At 44.0% G+C, this 22,229-nt stretch overlaps 1 protein-coding gene across 3 annotated transcripts in view; it reads right to left on the reverse strand.

Annotated features, from left to right (window-relative positions):
• Positions 1 to 22,229, reverse strand: part of ATRNL1 (attractin like 1) — a 1,033,288-nt gene that overhangs the window by 343,153 nt on the left and 667,906 nt on the right. The window lies entirely within an intron of this gene.

Below are 22,229 nucleotides of genomic sequence, written 5' to 3' on the forward strand. Positions count from 1 at the left end.
ATCTATCTATCTATCTATCTATCTATCTATCTATCTATCTATCTATCTATCAGTGGTGTTTCATTTTAACCATGGAACAATGTGGATTTTGTGTTTCTTTTTTAAATACAAAAATTGGGGATTTTTTCAATCAATGAAAACCAGGATCCCTGTTTATCAGTTACATGCTGGACCTGACACTTCCTTTTCCAACTTGTCCCTCCAGTATCTGTGACCAGATCAAGACCTCTTCAAGGAAACAGGTTATTGTGTGACCAATGTTCAACTTAATTGTAATTTACTTTTGTTTTACTTAAGCAATTATTTCCTAGATTAATGGTTGCCCCTGGAAAAGAAAAAGAACTTCACAGAAGTAGGGACAGAAGGTGGTTCCTACAACACAGCCCTGCATCTCAGTTTTCATCTTATTCCATTCATAAGGAGGAGACTGCTGAAGACACCACAGGCATAAATACCCTGTACTTGCAAAGCCCAGTTACTTATTTTAAAGTCTGGCCTCTAAGTGTGGAAAAAACAACCTCTCTCTCACAACAGTGCTCACTACTAGCACAATGGGGAATTCATACCTGCCAGTGCAAAGCCCAAACATGTGAGGGGAGAAGATAAAGAAAGCCACCTCCCATGCCTCAACGTGTAGGTCCAATAGGTCAGATGTGCTACTCATGCAACAACCATTTGTGAACAGAGCAAATGGTTGGAACGTGCAGCCCATTTTTGCACAGAAAGTGTTCCTGTAGCTCTTGAACCAACTCGCGATGCCATCTGTCTGATGACAAACTCCAGGCTGATGCATGGAAATGCTACAGTGCAGCATTGAAGAGTCAGAGAGATGAAGCACCTGCTTGTGTAGATACTCTCTTCATGTGACTTCTTGCACTTCCATTGCAATAAAATGATGGTGCTTCTATTTTTTGAGTCCTTTTGCCGGGGGGGGGGAGGGAGGATGGAATTTCCTCCATAAATGTTCTGAATATCATATGCCACTTCATTATAAAAATGTACGAATCAGGAATATACCACCAAGTCACTTTTGAGTCCCCCCAGAAATATACAATCTCTTTCAATTTTTATAGCGATTTGAAGATTTTATGACAAAAGATTTCCCACAGTGTTCATTTACACGGCTATATTAAATTGTTTTAAGAGGTTCTTTTATGACTGAAACAACAGTGTTTCAAAGAAAATAAAAAGATGCTCACATTCCTATTATGAAGCAATTGGGGTACAAGGGACCATACGATTCTGTGCGCTATTTATTTCAATCCAAATGATAACTAAAAAGAGGCTCCTTGCACACTATTAACAACACAGTTAGTCTTCTTTTCTATGGCCCTACATTATTGTTTCAAGGGAACAGCGAGAAAGAAAAAAGTGGCTAGTCCTCTAGTGCTATAACATCGTTTCTGTAACTGTAAACTAACAGATATTTGTATTAGACAATTAACAGCTAGAAAAGTAACATACACATTTGAGTGGAATGGTTTACACTAGCATATGTTTAAATGCCATTCCCAAAATAAGCCATGAGCACCTGAGGTGTTAAAGCTCTAAAATTGCCATTTTAGCAAAACAGAAGAGGAAGCCTAAGGAGTTAATTTTATACTATTCTTATATGCTTACACTAATTCCTTAGCTACTAGTTTTAATTTCTTCCAAGGGGCTATAAAAATCACCAGAATGAGTATTAGTCAGAGGTACTCCGTCAGATATATCTTCAAACAGCAGCAAGACTAATCCTCAGGTAACAAAAGCCAAAGGCTTATTGCTGTCATATTTATCTCAAAGGATTTGAACAACGACGATTTCAGGTGATTAAATCAATTCATTTTGAAAGGGAAATTGTTGGAGGTTTCTACATGTTGTAAAATATGTTGCATTTCTCCTAAATGCCTAGGAAGCTCTTAGGAAAACTGTGGACACGTTAAAGAAATTGGGCTTTAGGTTTGGGAACAGTCCAATTAATAAATGAGTTATTGAGTAATACAGATGAGTTCCTTTACACTGACCTTGACCAAGAAGTCATTGTGAAGTATCATCACTGCATTTATACTGTTAGCGGTGTAGGAAGCCTATGTCCCTCACACTTCATCATGCATCACTGAACTGTAACAAACTCTGACAGGTATAGAGCGCATCTCTAAACATTATGACACTCTGCTAGTGACAGCTGGAAAGGAAGCTGGACACAAGCACAGTTTTCACATTTAGTAAAAAAGATGGGTCTCCATCCACAGCAACCATTTTTTCTTTAAGCAACCCACAGGAAAATATATTTAAAATATTTTGTTAAACGTCTTATTTCTTTACACTTTAATAAAAAGGGAAATGTCAGAAATAATTGCGTAGGCTTTTACCATTAGCAATTTGTCTTCAGGTCTTATGTATAACATTGTCATAGAAACCTCTCTTGGAGAAAAAAAAAAAAACAAAACAACAACCTGCAGTGCTCAATAACCTTGTTCCATTATAAAACAATTCATGACAAAGGTCGTTTGCTTTTGCAATAATATTTGCATAATAATTGCATGTGAAGAATAAAGCTTGGAATGCCACAATAGAATCCCAAGAATAGTCTTTGTCATAAATTAAGTTTTCCAACTGAGTGTATGTAAAAGTAAATATTTTATTTCAGAAGTGCATTAATTAAATATTCATTTTTAAATAGAATATTACACCAGACTTGCACTTTGTAAATGAGTAGGACATAAAAGCACTTCTTAATGAATACCTTTGATAGAACGCGGAGAGCAGAGATAGACTTTGAGACTAATGCTAATTTAAGCCACAATTCCCATTACCTATTTTAAGAGCTTTACCTCTAATTCAGTATATACTGTAAAGGCTGTAACTTTGTTCTGAGTAGCTATCTGCACGTCTATGTTTGATTCAAGGAAATTTCTATCTTGACAACATTTCTGAAGGATGAAAAATAGTATCCTGTTGCCAAAATGACATAAAACCCATCAAACATCCATGTATTAAAAATGCAGCCACCCACATTACCTACTATATGTTGCATTTTGGACTTCCAACACAGAGGAATGAACAACGGTCTAAAAAAGCGTACATCAATTTTCCCTTCTCTAAAGGAGGATGAGATCAGAACCTATGAAAGCGGAGCTCAGGTTGAGAAACTTGTTCACATATAACTGGTGCTGTATGATACAAAAAAAGTATTCAAAGGGATCAACAACAAATTAAACTCCTCATTCAAAAGAGTAAAGAATGAACTAGGAAGTATTCTGCTTTTATTATTCTTGTTACAATAATTATACTTGCGCATGTGTGCCTCTACAAGAATAAGCACCATATCTGAAAAGGCATTATTATATTTATGTTCAAAATCCCCACACTACAGGTACAATATTTCAGTACATGCATTTTAAATTTTCTTTGTAGCATCACAAATACCTTGACAGAAGTGAACTAGTGCTTTAAAATAATAATAAGGGTTAAAACTTATGAACCGTGCCATGATTGCAAATAATTTTGTTAGATTTCCCCACAAATGCATGCCCTGAAATGAAACCACTGCTACAGTACTGTCAAAATATTTCACTGAAAATTTTATGTCCGTTTATTTTACACCTGAGTTTCCTCAACAGCTTCCTTTTGAAGTGAGTTTGTTTGTACACTCTGATCCAAAGTGACTTGTTTTGAAAAACTGGAGTACAACAGGTGGAGTCTTTTTTTTCTGATTATGCAAGAGTAAAAGACCTAATTCCCCTAAGTGCCAATTTGCATTTTTGCATTTTCATAACTCAGGTTGAAGCCAGAACTTTCAACCTTCGTTTGATTTACAGATTTTAGCAAGGAAAGTGAAACAACCCAGCCCTAGAAGAAAATTGGTTTAGTCATATAAAATTGTGAACTTTTAAAGGCAGCACATCTGAATACGGTGTCAGAACATTTTATATTGCCTGTTTGTGTGTGTGCTGGTTACTTTAATCTTGTGCTATTTTAAAATGTTGAGAAAATGCCATTCAGAGAAAATGATGCCTCGTGTACTGTCTGTTGCAGCAAAGTTTGCTCCATTAAGAAGGATTTTGTTAGGAATGTTTCATTTGAGGCTACATTCATCTGCTAATAGTACCTCCATTTTAATATATCCTGTTCTTTCCCTCCTGTTTTTTTCCCCCTTAGGTCCTTCTCCCTTCAGCAAATTAAATACCAAAATGAATATTAAAGTATCAGAAAGGTTATCAAGTGGATAACCATGAGGCAATTCAAAAAGTTAATGTTGCATTCCATTTTTTCTCATATTTTTGCCTCTGTAATTAGGCTGCTCAATTCATATTAAGACATCTAAATAGTAGAGTTGATTTTGCAAAAGTCTTCAGCATCCATCCTCTTACCTATATAGGAGAGAAAAAAGTAAGATGGAAAGGTGAGGTCTAAAATGACAGAGAAGTAGAGCCAAGTGGTAAGAAGAAGTCAGAAAGCTCATCAGAACCGGCTAAATGCAGGGGTATAGGAGAATAAGTTCCTTTTAACTCTTTCCCTGCTTCTTGAGCCAAGCAGCAAGTTTTCTATGATCAGTGTTATAAACAACTCAAGATTTTCCCCAATGAAATTAGTATTTGCTATTTGTTTCTTTTAACACCAAGTTAAAATCAGCACTAAGCGATGCAACCTGATCTAGTGAAATTCAGAGCGCATGACAAACTCACTGGGTGCATCGACGTGTGCACTTTACCGCAGAGTTGACTAATTAGCACCACAATAAAGCGTCACTGCCTACATATACGCAGGTATTAGGGAGCAGTAAATAAATTAACCCTGCTATAAGATAATACTGTTGGGGACAGTACTATCGTACACAGGAGTAATTAAGTACGTTGAAATGCATAAGTAGATGGTGACAGGGGCTGGCTAGGACACAAGGGTGCTAAAATGTGGGGACTGCCTGCCGTATGGCTGTGCACTTTAGCACTCTCATGCCCTGGCCAGCCCCTCGGCTACCCAATGCCGTGACCTGGAGCCTGGGGCTGACCCTGCCAAACCTGCTGCCAGCCTGGGCTGCTCTGCCCCAGGTCAAACTGTTGCTGTCCCGGGCCCAAGTGTAAACAGTGCACCTGGGAGCCGCTGACTCTGGCTCAAACTGCTCCAGAGTTTATTGCATCACGTTAAGTTCATGTCCAGAAGCACCCAGTGTGTGTGATGTATGATAAATCACATATCAATGCTTCACCTCTCTCTTTCCATCTCTAAAATGGGGATAATGATACTTGCCTGTCTCTTTAGAGTCCTTTGAATCTTACAATTTATATGCGCCTATATGACAGTTAAACATTAATATTCTACTGTGTCTGAGGTACCTGTATATCTTCCAGTATTACTGAGCTCATTTCAATACTAGACAGCACACACAGCAAGACTTCTCTTCCTTCCTGCCAACCAACATGGCTCAGCCTTCATTCATTTATTCGCCAAATGTATATTGATTAGTCACTTAACAGGGATGCAGCCTCACATTGCCAGCAAGTTTGCAATAACTTGGTAGAAAAAAGGAGAAGCCTAGTGATGAAGGAATCCTGGGTTCCATTCTCAGGTCTGGAAAGCAAATGAGGTTTTATAAGAAGAGATGGGGTTACGGACAGATCAGCCAAGCAAATAGATTTAACATAATCTATTTCAAAGGCTAAACTGCTGAGATCAGTCATATTGGAAATATTTCTGATGGTGACCATTTTCTCCTCATTTAATCCAGCAGAAAATGTGCTTGATACAGATGAAGTGAGGCACATTTGAGAGCTTAGGACACAAAAGTCTAATGATTAGCTTTTTGGGTGCTGTTTTTTGGGGGTTTTGTTTTGTTTTGTTTTTTACTTCCTATTGCTATTTCTTTCACGACCTAAAGGAAAAAGAAGCCAGATTATACAATGACATCATCTTCTTAAGCCTCTGCAAGAACCATAACCTCCCAAAGGGTCCCGTCAGCTGCAACTCTGTAGTTTATACACACAGCTGCATATATGCAACACACCTATACAGGAAAACTTCAGAAACTCTCGTATTATTTCTTTCATGTAGCATTGGGTTAGGGAAGAAGTATTTATTTGGGATGCCAACTGGACATTTAGGAGGTAAATAGGCTTCACACCCTGTAGATGTCACTCTGGTGAAGTTCTGCTCTACAGAATGGGTTGGGAAGCGAGGAGCAGTTTTGGCCAAAAGCATGACCAACTGGCAAGAAGTGTCTTACGCTGAAATGTCTCCATTCTTTGTCCACTTTAAGAAATCAGACTGAATATTTTCTCTTGAAAAATTTGCAAAAATCCAACATCTTCATTTAAATGCCTCAGGATTAGATATTCCGAATAATGTACTTCTAACAGTTTGATTCCATATTTCAATTTTCTGCTTTTAAAGGTAAAAAGAGATACAATGCTCATTTTCAAGATATACTTCTTATACTTCCACATTGTGTCTCGCCTATATAGCTACATAAAGGATGCAAAAAGGATAACAAGATTTTTCTTCTTTTTAATCCTGAGTTATAACTCTGTTCTGAATATCTGACTACCATACTTAATATTCACATCACTGTATGTTTAAACTTTCTAAAAGGCAAGTATTGTATGTCATTACAGTTGTGCTTGATAGTACCTCCATAGTTAATGATCTGCTAGATATTCTTTTATGTTCCTATTTTCAAGGGCTTATAACTTTAGGATAAAAATCCTTGAAATAAGAAACTTGGTATACAGGATCCCAGCCCCAGAGGGAATGTGTTCTTAAGTGTATTTCTCAGAAGCTGCCAAAGAATAGATGTTAAATTTATAGCAGAAGAATTTTCTTTTTGTGCCTATAACTCAAAAATGACATTCAAAAAGCTGTTCTTGCTGGCATATATCTGCAGTAAAGATGAATTGTTTTTACCATGTAAATAAATAAAAAGAAACTACCACTTGCCTTATACAGTGATTTAGTATGTAATGATCTTTATTATTATTATTTTATTAAGTGTGCTCAAATCTGCTCCGGCATAAAGGAAGACAAGTCTATACCCCAGAGAATTTATAACCTAGATCAAGTACAGATATCCAAGTTCAAGCCCATATGATAAGTGTAGGGTCTAATCTTGAGGACATATATGTATCTTGGAAGGAATGGTTGGAAGGCTTTGTGCAAGACATTTATTTTTAGAATGGATTTGAAAAGGGGATAATAATATGAGAAATGGGGGGAAGGGAGGCACAAAAAAGAGCAGTCTTCTTTCAACTGCAATATGTACTAATTCAATGTTTTTGAAGAATTCAATTAAGAGACTCAGCCTTATTAACAGTGATGCATTAAACAAGGAAGTTACATACTGTAATATAGGCAAGACATTTCTATTATTTCAAGGTACATTTTTTTTTTAATTGACTACCAGTTGTAGTAATAAGAAGTGGATTTAATGTTAAACTGTTTTGTAAACATGCTAATCAAGGCTACCATCCTGAAAACACAGATGCATATACATAACTACTAGTACTGAAGACAACAGGATTACTCATGCAAGTAAAGCACATAAACAAAACTTTACACAAATATGCAAGACTTAAATGAACACCATCTTTAGAAATTTAATTTCACTTTCAATATTACCCAGTAGAACATATGCTACCAGATTAACACAGTTCAGATAGTTCTTGAGAAAAGAAACATATTCATCTCCCAAAGAAGTATTAGCAACCTAAATTCGATAACTACCATTGACCCAAGGTATAAAACATTTCTCACTATGCCTTTTTACTGCATGGATGTAAGTGTCTCAAAAGCACTCCTACTTCCTGCAAAATGAAACTTAATGCATTGTTAGATAATAGGTCATTTGATTCGGCTGCTTATAAACCTCTTTGTCATGCTGGAAAGTGTATCATTTGCTGTATGTGTTTGAAATGTGAAATACTTATGAAATAGTGTGAGCTTTTAAGTTATACGCTGCAGGTCTGCATATCAATGACATTTATATAGTGCAATCTAGATAATCAGTTAGTAGTCTATGAAAACTTCTTATTTTAATTGGATGAAATTTTATGCTCAGGAAAATGACAGAGAGGCAATGCATGGACAAGTCTGTGAAAACTTCAGTGGGATTTCAGTATGCATTTAATGTGTTTCAGTGCACTGTTGCAGAGTAATAGATTGAAATGTATGCTCAATATTTTGATGAAGTGGAGGCTGAGTATACTTCCAAAACTCAATGAGCCTCTTTCCTGGTAGCTATAGAATTATAGCCCTGGAAGCAAACCAGTGACAACAGACTCAACAGCTAAGTCTTGGTTTAGGGAAAGATGGCAGCCACTAAAGGCCATCAGTTCCAGTCTCCAGTCTTTTACTGACTGTTGCTATTAATCTGATGCATAACACACTCCTTACTAGGGCAATTACTAGAGCAATTACCAGGGAGATCTCATGCCCCTATCCCTACAAAATACGCACATATTCCTATTTCCAAGTGTACAAGGCTTGAATGGTCATTTCTGATAATTCTAGGACAAGAACCCACATTTCTGCTATGGCAGGTACATTACCAGCTATCTGTTAATTAGCTCTGAAAATCCCTAAGCAGACACTGTCCTGTCTGCCTAACATAGAGACTTCTCAGCATTAGCTAGCATACCACATGCTGGCTATGGCTATGCTGTGCCTACAAGTCTCTGCTGGAGTTCCAGGGAGAGAGCAGAGGGGAGGGGCCAGCCCAGCCCTCCGGAGCACAGAGCTCAGCCCAGTGAGCAAGATGGGATGCTGGGGGACTCTGATTTAACTTAAACCAGGAAGGAGTCTGGAACAGATATTGCATAAACCAGTTTGACCCAAATCAGTTAAGTGTGATACTACATTTGACCAGGTTTTTCTCAAACTGGTTTCAGACATTTTCAAATTGGTTTATGTATACTGAATGTCTATTCTGTTGCAGGTTTAAACCAGTTTCTGATCATTTAAACTGGTTTATGTGTAACATCTGTCCCTAGCCTACGTGCAGTATTTCCTCATTTCTGATTACTTTATTTTGTAGTATTCATGTTTGTGTGTTTAGCATCGGGGCTAGGAACAGAAATTATACATTAACTGGTATAAGTGACTGGAAACTGGTTCAAATCTGTAACACAACAGAAGTTCAGTGTACATAAACTGCTTTTAAAATGGCTGAAACAGGTTTAAAATAAACCTGCATGGATGCAGTATCAGACTTCACTGATTTAGATTAAATCATTGAACTTCTGTCCCAGATCCCCTTCAGATTCAAGGTAACTCACAGTCCCCCAGCATCCCAGGATGCTTTGTACCTCCCCTACAACCCTCCCTCTCCTTGCAGGGTAGGTGGCCTAGCCTTGGCCCAAGCTGTCTGCCTGGGCTACTGTAGGCATGTGGCTGCATTTCCAGAATCAGAAGTGAACATCCATGCACTCACTTATTAATTTGATCTATACAGCTTAGACTAACTTGCAAAGATTGAATTGATTCAGCCTCGGGCTTTTTGACTGTGTGTACTTAGCCTAAGAGGTACATTTTAACATTTAGCAGGTTATTAATTTTCCCCTAACAAAGACCTAAAAAACTTAAAAAATAGCAAGTTTCCTACAGATGTATTGTCAGGATAATGTGACTTTTTATCCAAAGCACTGTTTCTGAAATCAGCTTTATTTTAAGAAAGTGAGACCATGGTTTGAGACCGTGCACCACTCATCCACCTGTACTTACTGTACTGGCTGTTAACTGCTGCACCAACCAATGATTTTAAGGCATTTTCAAAGCAGATGGGAAGGAAGTTTGGCAAAATAAGCAACATACCCATTTCTCATGATACACCATGAACCTGTTGATTTGAAGACATTTTAGCTTTTGGTTAAAGGGTTTTTTAGATAAAAAGTTGAAGAGCTTTGGAAAATACGCACCTTATATCTCCAGACCTGAATCATAATACTAGGCTAGGCAGTTTTGCTGAGTTTACCTAAAGAAAATCTACTCCTTGCTGGCAGTCCTCAAAACAATGGGTGAGAAAAAGGCTGATGGAATAGAGCTAAAAAATAAGAATCCCCTATGGTAGCCTAGAAGCTGTGGGAAAAGGAGGTGAGGCTCTGTCAGTTAGTCACACTTGGAAAGGCCACAGATTTGGGTCTGTGCCTTGGGTCTCTAAGGATCCCAGTAAAGACAGGAAAACTGAGCGACCAGGGACACATCCAAATTCTAGTTCACTACAGTTGGCTTAAATAGTGGCGTACTATTCTTATTTCAGTATTCATAGATTCACAGATGTTAGGGTCGGAAGGGACCTCAATAGATCATCGAGTCCGACCCCCTGCATAGGCAGGAAAGAGTGCTGGGTCTAGATGACCCCAGCTAGATGCTTATCTAACCTCCTCTTGAAGACCCCCAGGGTAGGGGAGAGCACCACCTCCCTTGGGAGCCCGTTCCAGACCTTGGCCACTCGAACTGTGAAGAAGTTCTTCTTAATGTCCAATCTAAATCTGCTCTCTGCTAGCTTGTGGCCATTGTTTCTTGTAACCCCCGGGGACGCCTTGATGAATAAATACTCACCAATTCCCTTCTGTGCCCCCGTGATGAACTTATAGGCAGCCACAAGGTCGCCTCTCAATCTTCTCTTGCGGAGGCTGAAAAGGTCCAGGTTCTCTAGTATCTCCTTGTAGGGCTTGGTCTGCAGGCCCTTAACCATACGAGTGGCCCTTCTCTGGACCCTCTCCAGGTTATCCGCATCCTTCTTGAAGTGTGGCACCCAGAATTGCACGCAGTACTCCAACTGTGGTCTGACCAGAGCCCTATAGAGGGGAAGTATCACCTCCTTGGACCTATTCGTCATGCATCTGCTGATGCACGATAAAGTGCCATTGGCTTTTCTGATGGCTTCGTCACACTGCCAACTCATGTTCATCTTGGAGTCCACTAGGACTCCAAGATCCCTTTCCACCTCTGTGCCACCCAGCAGGTCATCCCCTAGGCTGTAGGTGTGCTGGACATTTTTCCTCCCTAGGTGCAGCACTTTGCATTTCTCCTTGTTGAACTGCATCCTGTTGTTTCCTGCCCACTTGTCCAACCTATCCAGGTCTGCCTGCAGCTGTTCCCTGCCCTTCGGCGTGTCCACTTCTCCCCATAGCTTTGTGTCATCTGCAAACTTGGACAAAGTACATTTGACTCCCTCGTCCAAGTCACTGATGAAGACATTAAAGAGTATCGGTCCAAGGACCGAGCCCTGCGGGACCCCACTGCCCACACCCTTCCAGGTCGAGACCGACCCATCCACCACGACTCTTTGGGTGCGACCCTCTAGCCAATTCGCCACCCACCGGACTGTGTAGTCATCCAAGTCACAGCCTCTTAACTTGTTCACCAGTATGGGGTGGGATACCGTATCGAAGGCCTTCCTGAAGTCTAAGTATACAACATCCACCCCTCCTCCTGTGTCCAGGCGTTTCGTAACCTGGTCATAGAAGGAGACTAGATTGGTCAGGCACGATCTGCCTGCCACAAACCCATGCTGGTTTCCCCTCAGCATAATTTGCCCTGCCGGGCTCTCACAAATGTGAGCCTTGATAATTTTTTCAAAGACTTTACCAAGGATGGAGGTGAGACTGACTGGCCTATAGTTGCCCGGGTCCTCCTTCCTCCCCTTCTTGAAAATGGGGACCACGTTAGCCCTTTTCCAGTCCTCTGGGACTTGGCCCGTGTGCCACGAGTGTTCAAATATTCCCAGCAGTGGCTCTGCAATGATGTCGGCCAGTGCCTTCAGCACCCTCGGATGGAGCCCATCCGGGCCTGCCGACTTAAAGGCATCCAGTACTTCCAAGTGACTATGCACCACCTCAGGATCTACGTATGGAAGTCTGGCGCCTTGCTGCTGCCTCTCTACAACCCCAATGAGAGACTTGTTGTGCCCCTCACTTAGGAACACTGAGGCAAAGAACTCGTTGAGGAGTTCAGCCTTGTCCCCCCTGTCCGTCACCAATTGTTTCTGCATTCTGTATTTTATCAGTTGTTCTTAGCTTATTCCCTCCTTTAATCATTAGACCACCATTGCCCGTTTATATCACTTCTTAGCCCAAATCTGATACCTTTTTAGGTGGCTACAGAAAGTATAAATGAGCTCTGATTGGGCCATATGACCCTAGTAAAGACCAACCCTAGTCTAGAAAATTTAAAAAAGTGGTATTGAAAGCTGTGCAAGCATGCCATCACAGTCTCTTCCCAGACTCTTCTATTAGGTTAAAGCCCTCCAATAAAGCTCTCCACCAGCATGGTGAACTTGCGGGGAGAGGGATTGGGCCTGCCTGGATGCTCCCTACGCTCGGCTGACTAAGAGAGGCTACTTTTTGTGCTTCAGGCTAAAGGAAGCACCCCAAGTTCTCATAGTGGGTCAAGCACTCTCAAGGGCTACAAGGCCCGTGTACCCCAGGGGGCACAGGGCCCGTAAACAGTTCAGACCCCTGGGTGATGGCAGCAGTTACCCTAGGCTTGTGGGTGTGCTCCAGGAAGGGGTTCAGCCAGACGTGAGGTGCCCCAGGGGAGGCACTCAGAGCTTGGTAGGTGGTTGGGTGCAGCTAGATGGGTGGCTTGGCACAGGAGTGCCCCCTACTGGTCCACCACAGAAGCTGTGGAACTACTCTGCTTTTTGAGGGAAAGGGGATGAGGTATACACATTTATGGAATATAGTATTTCGTTCTGTGTTAATTAAACTAAGTTGTAGCACTCCCTGTGTGCGAGTTAAAAACTGCTCAGCTAATCACGGATCAATTTAGCAGTGGGTTGCATGCTGCTGTAGCAGCGGTCTTGCTCTGTGCTATGCAAAAACTGTTCTTTTCTGATGTTCTTTTCTGATGTTTCTTTCTTCTAAGTAAAATCATTTAGTTTGCAGAAGGGCATGACAGAGCACCTACAAAGTTGTAAATAAAGCAAGAGGCTTATGCCTTTTCTGTCTCCCATACTGCTAATCCTTCCATGCACACTTTAAGATATTTGAGGGAGGGCATGGCTCTTCTTACGCATTTGACCAAAGTCTAGGCCAATGGGACCTAACCTCTAATGAATGCATGGGAGATACTATAGTAGAAAAACTCTCACCTCCTCACTCTCACATCTTTTCTAGCATGTGGGAAATAGGAAGGGGTGTGATTAAGTGAGGTCAAGAGATGGGAGAAGTCCTGAGTTGGTAAAACAGCAGAAAAAAATCACATAGCACATCACTCTCTCAGGGGGATCTTTCCTCTCTGACATGCTTCCAGTTGCTGGAAGGAGGATTTGGCTCAATGGGGTTTTGTTTAAGGTCCTGAGACTATCACTGGGCTGTGTGGTCTATAAAATCAATTTTAGCCAGCTGAAGAAAAACTGTTAGAAAACCCATGCACAGGGACACTACTTCTTCTGAAATCACTTCTCAATGCCCCATTACAATAAGTGATCCCAATTCAAAAAAGTACTTAAACACATTCTCAACTTTAATCACATATGGAAGTCCTGTTAAGGTCAACAGACCAAATCAGAACATAAATCAATCAGGCTAGTCTGGAGTCATTGAGAAAGAGCCATCTCTCTCCTTAACATGAGCTGAAATGTGAGTGCTTGAGGGAAGCTGACCAGTAGGATGACTGAGGGTACAGTGCTGCAGACCCTGCTGGGTTCTCCAGTATTTGATCCTTTCTAGTGTGTGGGTTGGCAAGCTATGATACGCAGGTCACATTTGGCCCATGGAGTTGGGGAACTTCAGTGGTATTTTGGTGGTGGAGGCTTTAGCAGCATGAGTCTTTGGCCAGGCAGTGGTAAGAAGCAGAGGAGGCAACGTGGAGAGTGAGGACAGACAGCTGTGGCTGTGGCAGTGAAGGCTGGATTGGAAGTAACCTGTGCTTGCAGCTAAGCTCCAGTAAAGTGCCAGGATTGGGCCCAAGGGGCAGCCATAACACCCCCCTGGTGGCCATAGAGCTTCTGCCCTGCTCAGTCTCATTGGGTACCCTCCCTTCCCTCTTGATTGCCACACTTCTGAAGGAATAGTTAGATTACAGAAAGGGAGGCTGCCCCAGGGTCCCAGGGCGAGCCTTCTTCTATTCTTGGTCCAGCAGGGACCTCCTGGACCCAGCTGATTTCAGTCTTTCCCTCAAGTTTTAACTGGGGCCTTCCTGGCCCTGTCCATGCCTCCCCCAAGGCACAAGTCACCTTAAAGGCGAGTCATGACCACCTTCCACCCACCCCTACAGCCACACCCATGCCTGACAGATGTTCCTTTCAATTGTCCACTGGTGCTAGTGGCCCTGTCTGTTGATCTACTAATCCACCTAGCCTGCCAGGCCCCTGGCTCTGGTCTGGTTTCTTTCTGTCCTGGATGTCTGAACATTTCCAGGCTTTTGATCCCCTGGCTTAAGCCTGATCAGTAGGGGTGTGTGAAGTGGGTCCTATTTGATTCGGATTTGGCCCAAATCAAGAGCAGTGATTCGATTAGATGATTTGAATCACTGTCCTCGATTCGATGCGCTTGAATCTGAATCTGAAGATTCAATGCTGATTCGGAGAATCAGAGATTCGGACATAGAGACAGCTTTAAAAGTTTTTTCTACATACCTCAAGGTACCAAGCATGGCTTGTGAATGCTGAGATGCTAGGGTGCATGGAGCATCCCACAGGAGCATGGGAGGGCCCTTCATGTGCTCAACAGCAAACCTGGAAGTGGACCGGAAGTACTTCTGGTCCACTATCGGGTCTGCTGGGGAGTGCGCTGGGGGACTCCTCCCTACCACCCCCATGCCTCCCCGGTTTGGCGATCTCCCACAAGGGAACCCCGGGCACCCCCCCGCCCCTGCCCCCGCCCCAGGAGATACCAGTTGCTGAGCCCAGGGGGACATGGGGGGGGGGCGTGCATTCCCCGTGGACCCAGAATTGGACTGGAAGTGCTTCTGGTCCACTTCTGTGTCTGCTGCTGAGTGTGCTGGGGAGCCCCCTGTGCTTCTGTGGGACACTCCATGCACCCCAGCATCACAGCATTCATGAGCCCCTGCTACCTAGAGGTATGTAGAAAATACATTTAAAGCTGTCTCTATGTCTGAACTCCAAATCTTTCCAAACCAATTCAGAGGGTTTCGATTAGATTTGGAGAGATTGAAGGGTCCTCCGATTTGATTCAGATTTGGAGAGTTGCCACTGAATCGGGTCAAATCTCTACCAAATCAAATCAGGGAATGAAGCTTTGCACAGCCCTAATGCTCAGCTTTGGCCTCTCTGCTGTGGCCTTAGCCTTCTGCTCTCTGGACCCCTTGCCCTTGCGTGGCTACTGTGGCCTATCCCAGTCCTTTGGGACCTTGACTCCAAGCCTAACTACTTTTTCTCACATGCCAGTCAGCCTGGTGGGCCCCAGGCCCTGGCAAGGGCTCCCTCTTTTCTCTGGGACCCTGTCCCTTTTCCCTCTCCAGTTTTTGGCCCTTTTGGCCCAAGCCTGCTCTGACCTCAGCCCTCCATCATTTGGGCCCCCGGCCCACATGTAGTGGCTGTAGCCCTCTCTCAGGTCTTCTGGGCCCCTGATCCCAAGCCAGGCTGTTTCCATTATCCCAGGCTTCTGCCCTTAGGTTCCCTGACCCCAGGCTGGATAGCTCCCACTGGCTTTGGCCCTCCTAGCCTCAGTTTGCTCCAGCCTACAGCCCTCTGGATCCCCGAACCCAGACTTGGCTCCCTGATCCTGGCCTTAGCTCTCCCAGCCTTGGCCTAATATAGTACACCAGCCAGACTGCCTGCTACTGGGTACCTGCCCGGCACCCCTCTGTGGCCTCCAGACCTCCCCTGATAGCTATACCTAGCCTATCTATCTATTAATAACAAACATAAGCCCACCACTTACCTAATTAAAAATCTCCCCACACTAGGTCTTAAATTTCCTGCAAGCCATAATTCTGCCCGCCCCCTGCACTTTACTTGCAGCTCTCAGGGACTTCTTCAGTGCTGATCAGTCCCTCTCCTGCAGCCATCCTGCTCAGATGCTCCTTTCCCTGCTGCCTGCATGGCCAAACAGACCCTCCTTGCTACTAGTTCTGGGCTTATGTGCCTTGGGGCACTACCTCTTCTGGTCAGTTGACCCTAACTAATCACAGGACTTTCTGTTCGGGCTTAATGGTCAGCCTGCTTACTGTTGTACAGCTAGCTCTTGCACAGCTGCCTGTTACAAATATTCCTGTTACAAATAACCCCTGGCTCCCTGTTATATACCCCCACCCTCCAACAGCAAAACACTTCCAACCCCTGCTCTAATGTAAATGCCTTTCATTTCAGTTTTGGCAATACATGGTTATAAAATCTGTGAGTTGGTGGTACTTTGAAATATTAGCCCTCTGTTTCATATATATTGCTATACATTCAAAAGGTCAAATACTGAATTTATTTAAATGAAATTTGTATGGTACCTCTATTTTGCATGGCAGAACAGTATGACACAGTCCTGGAAATGGAATATGCTGCTATGTAAAATCATCATGAGAGAAATGTGAGAAGTATGAGGAACAAACAGGAAGAACTGGAGGTCCTAATATAAGCACAGAATTATGATATAATTAAGATTATGGAGATTTGGTGAGATAATTCACATGACTGGAGTACAGTCCTAGATGGGTATAGCTTGTTCAGGAAGGATAGGCAGGTGAAAAGAGGAGATTCATAGATGTTAGGGTCGGAAGGGACCTCAACAGATCTTCAAGTCTGAACCCCTGTGTAGGCAGGAAAGAGTGCTGGGTCTAGATGACCCCAGCTAGATGCTTATCTAACCTCCTCTTGAAGACCCCCAGGGTAGGGGAGAGCACCACCTCCCTTGGGAGCCCATTCCAGACCTTGGCCACTCGAACTGTGAAGAAGTTCTTCCTAATGTCCAGTCTAAATCTGCTCTCTGCTAGCTTATGGCCATATGATGTTATCATACATATAAAGGTGATGTACACACGTTCTGAGATACAATGCCGAGTGGAAAGTTGGCCTGTTGAAAGCCTCTGGGTAAAGGTCAGAGGGAGAGCAGCAGGGGAGATGTCATGGTAGAAGTCTGCTACAGGCCACCAAACCAGGAGGCAGAGAAGGCCTTTTTTAAACAACTGATGAAAGCTTCCAAATGGCAAGACTAGGTTTTCATGGTGGACTTCAATTATCAGAATATCTGTTGGGAAGGAAACACACCATGAGGTGTGTTAGGCAGGTAAGCAATAAGGGGCCCATTGGGCATCAGAGTCAGATGGCAACAAAGGCGCCAGTCACAGGGCTCAAGTGCCTATACATTAATGCTAGGAGCATGAGGAGCAAGCAGGATGAACTAGCACTACTGCTTGCAGAAAAAACTTATTGCTTAGTGGGGTTAACAGAAACCTGGTGGGACTCTACCAACAACTGGGCAGTACACATTGAGGGCTATAAGCTGTACAGAAAGGATAGAGTGGGGAAGAGGGGGGAGGGGTTGTGCTCTATGTCAAGGAGCGTTATACATCGACCCTTATCAAAATGGAATCAGAGGAGGAGAAAGTAGAAGAATTGAGAGTTAGGATACATGGAGGTCAAGGAGAAAGTTATTGGTGGTAGGGGTCTGCTACAGACCCCCACACCAAGGGGAAGAACTAGATTTGGAACTCCTGAGGCAGCTCTCAGAGACCATAAAGACTAGGGAGGTGGTAGTCATGAGAGACCTAAACTACCCTGACATCTGCTGGGAGACACAGACAGCAAAGTCCCACCATTCACGCAGGTTCCTATCCTGTGTACAGGACCTCCACCTGACACAGGAGGTACATGGTCCCACTAGAGGTAATGCCTTACTGGACCTGGCATTGGCAACAGGGAATGACATGGCAGGGGACCTACAGATCAGTGGTCACCGGTGTTCGTAGCAGGTGGCATGGGTTCGTGGCAGGCAGATCATGCCTGACTAATCTGATCTCTTTTTATGACCAGGTTACGAAACGCCTGAACACAGGTGGAGGGGTGGATGTCGTATACTTAGACTTCAGGAAGGCCTTCGATACGGTATCCCACCCCATACTGGTGAACAAGTTAAGAGACTGTGACTTGGATGACTACACAGTCCAGTGGGTGGCGAATTGGCTAGAGGGTCACACCCAGAGAGTAGTGGTGGATGGGTCGGTTTTGACCTGGAAGGGCGTGGGCAGTGGGGTCCCGCAGGGCTCGGTCCTTGGACCGATACACTTTAATGTCTTCATCAGCGACTTGGACGAGGGAGTGAAGTGTACTCCGTCCAAGTTTGCAGATGACACAAAGCTATGGGGAGAAGTGGACACGCCGGAGGGCAGGGAACAGCTGCAAGCAGACCTGGACAGGTTGGACAAGTGGGCAGAAAACAACAGAATGCAGTTCAACAAGGAGAAATGCAAAGTGCTGCACCTAGGGAGGAAAAATGTTTGGCACACCTACAGCCTAGGGAATGACCTGCTGGATGGCACAGAAGTGGAAAGGGACCTTGGAGTCCTAGTGGACTCCAAGATGAACATGAGTCGGCAGTGTGACGAAGCCATCAGAAAAACCAATGGCACTTTATTGTGCATCAGCAGATGCATGAAGAATAGATCCAAGGAGGTGATACTTCCCCTCTATCGGGCGCTGGTCAGACCGCAGTTGGAGTACTGCGTGCAATTCTGGGCGCCGCACTTCAAGAGGGATGCGGATAACCTGGAGAGAGTCCAGAGAAGGGCCACTCGTATGGTCAAGGGCCTGCAGGCCAAGCCCTACGAGGAGAGACTAGAGAAACTGGACCTTTTCAGCCTCCGCAAGAGAAGGTTGAGAGGCGACCTTGTGGCTGCCTATAAGTTCATCACGGGGGCACAGAAGGGAATTGGTGAGGATTTATTCACCAAGGCATCCCCAGGGGATACAAGAAATAATGGCCACAAGCTAGCAGAGAGCAGATTTAGACTGGACATTAGGAAGAACTTCTTCACAGTTCGAGTGGCCAAGGTCTGGAATGGGCTCCCAAGGGAGGTGGTGTTCTCCCCTACCCTGGGGGTCTTCAAGAGGAGGTTAGACAGGCATCTAGCTGGGGTCATCTAGACCCAGCACTCTTTCCTGCCTATGCAGGGGGTCGGACTCGATGATCTATTGAGGTCCCTTCCGACCCTAACATCTATGAATCTATGCACCTGGGGGACAGTGAACACCAAATAATAGAATTCATCATAAGGCATAGAGTGGGTAAGGTAACTAGTAGAGTGGAAGTGCTAGACTTTAGGAAGGCTGACTTCAGTGAACTCAGGTGTTTAGTCAATGACACACTGCAGAGTAAGAGATTTGGTGAGATGGGAGCCGAGGAAGGATGGCTGTGCCTTATGGAAATGATCCTTCGGGCACAGAGGGAGATGATCCTGATGCAAGGAAAAAGGGGGAAAGGGGCCAAAAGACTTCCTTGGCTGACCAGAGAAATCAAGAGCAGCCTAAGGGCAAAAAGGGGGGCATATAAGCAGTGGGAAAAGGGAGAGATTACTAAAGAGGAGTATATCTCCTCAGCTCATAGTTGTAGGGAGGCAGTTAGAAAGGCCAAAGCTACTATGGAGCTGAGGATGCCATCCCAAGTTAAGCATAACAAAAATTTGTTTTTCAGATATAAACGGAGTAAAAGGAAGGCCCAGGGTGGAATAGGACCACTACTGAATGGGCAAAAGCAACTGGTGACAGATGGAGGGACAAGGCTGAACTCCTCAATGAGTTCTTTGCCTCAGTGTTCCTAAACGAGGGGCAATTCAAGTCTCACAATGGGATCATAGAGAGGCAACAGCAGGGCACCAGACTACCAAGCGTTGACCCTGAGATGTTGCAGAGTCACTTGGAAGGACTGGATGCGTTTAAGTCAGCAGGCCCGGACAAGCTCCATCTGAGGGTACTGAAGGCACTGGCTGATGTCATTGCACAGCCACTGGCAAGAATATTGGAGCACTCGTGGCACACAGGCCAGGTCCCGGAGGACTGGAAAAGGACCAATGTGGTCCCTATTTTCAAGAAGGGGAGGAAGGAGGATCCAGGCAACTATAGGCCAGTCAGTCTCACCTCCATCCTTGGCAAAGTCTTTGAAAAGATTATTAAGGCTCATATATGTGAGAGCCCAGCAGGAAAAATTATGCTGAGGGGAAAACAGCACAGGTTTGTAGCAGGTAGATCATGCATGCCTAATCTAGTCTTTTTTTTATGACCAGGTTACAAAACACCTGGACGCAGGAGTAGGGGTTGACATTTTTTACTTAGACTTCAGGAAGGCCTTCGATATGGTATCCCACCCCATACTGGTGAACAAGTTGAGAGGCTGTGACTTGGATGATTACACAGTCCAGTGGGTGGCAAATTGGCTAGAGGGTCGTACCCAGAGAGTGGTAGTGGATGGGTCGGTATCGATCTGGAAGGACGTGGGCAGTGGGGTCCCGCAGAGCTCGGTCCTTAAACCGATACTCTTCAATATCTTCATCAGTGACTTGGACGAGGGAGTGAAGTGTACTCTGTCCAAGTCTGTGGATGATACAAGACTATGGGGAGAAGTGGACACACTGGAGGGCAGGGAACAACTCCAGGCAGACCTGAACAGGTTGAACAAATGGGCAGAAAACAATAGAATGCAATTCAACAAGGAGAAATGCAAAGTGCTGCACCTAGGGAGGAAAAATGTCCAGCATGCTTACTGCTGAGGAAATGACCTGTTCGGTAGCACACAAGCGGAAAGGGATCTTGGAGTCCTAGTGGACTCCAAGATGAATGTGAGTAGTCAGTGTGACAAAGTCATCAGAAAAGCTAACTGCACTTTATCGTGCATTAGCAGATGCATGACAAACAGAGCCAAGGAGGTGATACTTCCCCTCTATCGGGCGCTGGTCAGACCACAGTTGGAATACTGTGTCCAGTTTTGGGTGCCACACTTCAAGAGGGATGTGGATAACCTGGAGAGGGTCCAGAGAAGGGTAACTCATATGGTTAAGGGCTTGCAAGCCAAGCCTTACGAGGAGAGACTAGGGCACCTGGACCTCTTCAGCCTCCACAAGAGAAGCTGACCTTGTGGCTGCCTATACATTCATCATGGGGGCACAGAAGAGAATTGGTGAGGCTTTACTCACCAAGCCACCCCTGGGGGTCACAAGAAATAATGGCCATAAGCTAGCAGAGAACAGATTTAGACTGGACATTAGGAAGAACTTCTTCACTGTTTGAGTGGCCAAAATCTGGAATGGGTTCCCAAGGGAGGTGGTACTCTCCCCTACCCTGGGGGTCTTCAAGAGGAGGTTGGATAGGCATCTGGCTGGGGTCATCTGAACCCAGCACTCTTTCCTGCCTATGCAGAGGGTCGGACTTGATGATCTACTGAGATCCCTTCCGACCATAACAACTATGAATCTATGACAGCAAATTCCTCGAGTGTGTTGGAGATAATTGCTTGATACATATGGTAGAAAGGCCAGCTAGGAGGGATGCTTGTCTAAATTTACTGCTCACAAAAAGGGAAGAATTGTTTGAGACTGTAAAAGTGGAAGGTAACTTGGGTGACAGAAACCATGAAATGATAGCATTTAAGATCCTAAGGGGAGGAGGGAAAGAGAGCAGCAGAATAAGGACACTGGACTTCAGAAAAGATGACTTTAATGAACTCAGGGATCCCTTGGGGGGAAAGCATGGTGGGGAGTTGGCTGTGGGGGAGGAGTCCAAGAGAGCTGGTTGTATTTTAAGGAGGCTCTTTAAGGGCACAGGAGCAAGCTAACCCAATGCAATTGAAGAATGGAAAGTGTAACAGTAGATCAGTCTGGCTAGACAGCAACCTCTTTAATGACTTGAAATGCAAAAAAGGAACCATACAAAAAGTGGAAGATTTGTCAGTTAGCCTTCAAAGCCCTGAAGGACAATTACAGAAAGGATGGAGATGGACTTTTCTCTGTGGCCATAGGGGATAGGACTAGTAGGAATGGCCTCAAGCTTCATTAGGGGAAATTTAAATTGGAGATTAGGAGGAACTTTCTGACTATAAGGGTAGTCAAGCACTGGAATAGGCTGCCATAGAAGCTGTGGAATCTCCATCCTTGGAACTTTTCAAAGCAAGGCTAGATAGACATGTGGCTGAGCTGATTTAGTCAGGGATGATCCTGCCTTCTTGTGGTGACTTCAAACAATCCTTTGCTTCTCATTGAAAAAAAAAGGAAATTATTAATACCAAATTACAGTCATGTAACTGTATTTAATAATCTTTTTGAAAAAAAGAGGACATGCTCTTAGGAAGTAAAGTTTATTCCCCCTCCCCGGG

Source organism: Alligator mississippiensis, chromosome 6 (genome assembly GCF_030867095.1).
Source record: "Alligator mississippiensis isolate rAllMis1 chromosome 6, rAllMis1, whole genome shotgun sequence".
Lineage (NCBI taxonomy): Eukaryota > Metazoa > Chordata > Crocodylia > Alligatoridae > Alligator > Alligator mississippiensis.